At 35.5% G+C, this 4,140-nt stretch overlaps 1 long non-coding RNA gene across 2 annotated transcripts; it reads right to left on the reverse strand.

Annotated features, from left to right (window-relative positions):
* Nucleotides 1–574: 574 nt before the first annotated feature.
* Nucleotides 575–2,819, reverse strand: LOC122078972. 2 transcript variants are annotated; one of them, XR_006140243.1, is made up of 4 exons: nucleotides 2,700–2,819; nucleotides 2,276–2,563; nucleotides 1,292–1,533; nucleotides 575–828 (listed from the first exon to the last, which is right to left on the reverse strand). It is a non-coding gene; the product is annotated as an uncharacterized LOC122078972 (long non-coding RNA). The 2 variants fall into 2 exon arrangements; XR_006140242.1 differs by having other exon boundaries at nucleotides 2,276–2,813.
* Nucleotides 2,820–4,140: the final 1,321 nt, after the last annotated feature.

Below are 4,140 nucleotides of genomic sequence, written 5' to 3' on the forward strand. Positions count from 1 at the left end.
TAACATCTGATTGAATCCTTTCTTAACAACTAACTCTAGAATCTGGAAATATAATACAATATCTAGTCAATCATCCACAATCAAAGGAGCATAAGTGACTGATAAAAATAGAAAAATATAGAAACAAAGTTGTCCAGGCGTCGGTTAGGTGCCTTGTTAGTGTCACCTTGATCTTTTCCCTCCAATGCTTAGGCTTGTCTAGACATTGTCACAACTATGATATAGAAACAAATGCTAATAAGCTTCGAAAGAATGGTTATGGCTTTGGAAGCAGTATTAAATTGACTCATTTACACCAGATCCGGAGTTTATTAGCTCAGAAAATATGGTGCTACAAACACATTCATTTCCCATTGAAAAGAATTTACCCCTACTGCTTAAGATAAATTATGATCGAGATAAAATTTCCAGCAACTATTTGTAAACAAGTCAAGAGTCAAGGCTTTCATGTGCATGTGAATAAGAATCTTTAGGAGTCTCAAAAGCATAGTGATGGGTAGTTTGAAGGATGTGGATTGATTATAACACAAAACACCACATAAAGAATTCAGCACCACACTAAGGCCAACAAGTATAAAAGCAACTCCAGTAATATCTAATTGAATCATTTCTTAATGCCTGCCTCAGGAATCTGGAATATATAATACAATAACTAGTCAACAATCCACAATCAAAGGAGCATAAGTAACAGATAAAAATAGAAAAATATAGAACAAAGTTGTCTAGGCGTCGCTTAGGTGCCTAGTTAGTGTCACCTAGATTCTTTTCACTCCAATGCTTAGGCTTGTCAAGGCGTCACTTGTCTCCAACATCAATTTCCATCTTTTCCTATAATATTAACAAGTCGGCACGAGTTAGTGGAAAATAAATTTTACAACCAAAAGGTAAAGCAAAAAAAAAAAAAAAAAAATCAGCTAACAATGCATTATATGTGAGACTAACTTCTTGCTTTTCATTTTTCTCCCTTTACATCACTTTTTGGGTTTCTTTGTATAACCGCGTGTTGAAATAGACTTTAGTGGTAGCAAACATATAAGGAGGAAAATTATACATTGGATTTTAAAGTAGTCCCAACTTGATACAAAGAAATAAAATAACTGAGTATACATCGATGAAACAACCTAATGAGAAAGAATCATATCATCAATATAACCAGTAAATTGGATATCAATAAGAGCTTTAAAATTCATACCAAAGTACAAAACTATACAACTACATGAACTCCAAAAACAATAAATTAGAAGAGGATAAGGTGGAAATAAGGAATAAAATATCATATAAAACCACTCACAGATGCAAGAGTGACCAACTATCTGAGCATGTTTTCACCATCCAAAATAGATCAAACACTAGCTTGGATTTGATTTCTTCCTCGGTGCTGCGGATAAGGTTTTGTTTCTTTTTTGAATCTCTAAACTCTCTACATCTACCATCTCTGATTATTGTTGCTTCCTGTTGATCGTATAACTTCTTTGGCCTGCATATTTAGTTTAGTCGTGACCCGTGACAGCACCATCCCAATCCATTTTGTTTCTGCAATAATAGGGTTGAGTTGGTCAAATAAGAAAACCTTAGCTGTGTTTGGATGTAAAGAAAAGAAGATAAAAAAAAATAGTATTGAGCGGAACTCCAAAGGATGTGATACAGCTACACGTTTCACAGAATCATTGTTCTCCTTTGTTGCCCCAGCAGCTGCTTTCTCTGCATTAGGCTTAAAACCAGAAGGAACAACACTAGATTTGGGAATTTTAGGTAATACTTCTATATTAGATTTTTGCCTCGATACACCTCCAGCCTTTAGGATATTTTTTATGGATTTTGGTTGATTTGATTCAACTTTGGGCCTTTGTGCATCATGAAAAGGTTTCATCACCTCCTCTGTTTTGATGGGTGATCTATCATTACCATGCTTATTACGTAAAAGAGGCTACTCATAGTCCATTCCAACATTAGTTGAAGCCATATCTGTGTCAGCAGCCATATAATCAAAGTTGACTATCAATTCTGTCATGTTTTTCTCATTTGAAATTAGGTTATCTTTATCATTGCTAGAACTGTTGTAGCTTTGGCTTTCAGAAAAGCTCTTGTGAGCATGTGTAGTGGAGATTGGTTTCCCTAGTGAATAGGCACTAGGTGGATTAAAAGATTTATGGTATTGACTACAAATGTGGGTGCCTTGAAATCTCAGATGCTTGATTAAGGTTTAAATATTCATTGTTACTCTCTATGACAGATATAAGTTTTTCACATCGTTAAGAATATGGGAAAGCCTTACACTTAGCCGATGCTCTGGTTCTCCCTTAGCATGCTCTTGATAAGTAATTTCCTGCACAAGAATTACAATTTACAAATCCTGTTCATGAATTCCTAAGAAGACATCAATTAGGCTCTTGATAAGTGACTTCCTGCAGAAAAATGACAATTTATAGATTCTGTTCATGAATTCCAAAGAAGACATCAATCAGGCTCTTGAAAAGTCATTTCCTGTAGAAAAATGACAGTTTGTTGATTCTGCTCATGAATTCCAAAGAAGACATCAATCACACACTTGATAAGTGATTACCTACAGAAAAATGACATTTTATAGATTCTGTTAATGAATTCTAAAAAAGAGATCAATCAGGCTATCTACTTCTCAACAGTTTATTACACGATAATTAGGGGAAAAAAAATCAGAGGCACTGAGAATACTGACTTACAATTGATGTATCCTAGAGCCTTTTCCCTTCCATCATCTCCCCCAATTGATGTGGCCCCCATTTTAGTTCGACCCCCGGGCCGTTGAGCTCCTCATGGGCTTTGTGCTCCATGGCTCTTCCCCCATCCCCCCTCCCCCTCCCCCCTCCCCCCTCCCCCTTTATATATTCTTCCTCTTGGTAATGAATTATTATTCATTAAAAAAAAGTTAAAACAAAAAAAATAAAAGGTTATATATCATCACAATACCATGTAAGGTCAGAATTATCTCAGATAACCAATGTAAATAGACTTTGCAAGAAAGCCAACAGGAAGCACAAACCAAAAGCAAGTCTCAAGAAAAAGTTAAACTAGCTTCTATGGTCAACAATCATAAGCAATTTAACATAGGAAAGGTCAGAAATGATTTATTTGCTTTAATTCATATAACAGAAATTTCTCTCGAAAACAAAGGATTTTATTGTGTTGAAGAGGTGGTTTATTATCAATGAACACTGCTTTTATGTCTCCTTATTAGGCGAGCGTCCACGCAGCCTTCCAAACCTTGAATGTTTACCCCGTCCAAACCAGATAGAAATTCCGTATGAGATAGCATCTGATTGAATCCCTTCTGAATACCTATCTAAGGAATCTACAATATATAATCCAATATCTAGTCGAAGATCCAAAATCAAATGAGCATAAGTAACTGATAAAACGAAAAATAAAAAGGAGCAACCCAGTGCATAAGGCTCCCTCTACTTTGGGTTATGTGAGGGGAAAAAGTACACAGACCTACTCCATGCTTCACCAGAGAAAAATATAGAACATTGTTGTCTAGGCGTCGACTAAGCACCTTGTTAATGTCGCCTTGATCTTTTCCCTCCAACAGTTAGGGTCGTCTAGATGTTGTGACAACTACGATATAAAAAGAAATGGTAATAAGCTTTTAAAGAAAGATTATGGCTTAGCAAGCAGTGTTAAGTTGACTCATTTATAGAGGATCCGGATTGTACCAGCTCAAAAATTATGGAGATACAAACACATTAATTTCCCATTGAAAAGAATTTACCCTTACTGTTTAACATAAAGTTACGATCTAGATAAATTTTTTAAAAATTCTTCGTAAACAAGTTAAGAGTTGGTCCCCACCCTCTCACCCTCTTTTGTTAATAAGATATCACAAGTCATATGGGACTAACGAGAGTTAGTTTTCAGAGATGTATCTTTATGTTTCCAAGATAACTTATGCATCAACTGTTCACAACATGAATTAAAATCTAAAGAAACTAGAAGAATTAAGGATTTCATGTGCATGTGAATAAGAAGCTTCAGGAGTCTCAAAAACATAGTGATGCGTAGTTGAAGGATGGTGGATCAATTATGATGAAAAGCACTACATAAAGAACTCATTGGCTCCTCACTAAGGCCAAAGTACAAAAGCAACTGTAGGAAATCAAGTCC

This window comes from Macadamia integrifolia, chromosome 5 (genome assembly GCF_013358625.1).
Source record: "Macadamia integrifolia cultivar HAES 741 chromosome 5, SCU_Mint_v3, whole genome shotgun sequence".
In the NCBI taxonomy this organism is placed as follows: domain Eukaryota; kingdom Viridiplantae; phylum Streptophyta; class Magnoliopsida; order Proteales; family Proteaceae; genus Macadamia; species Macadamia integrifolia.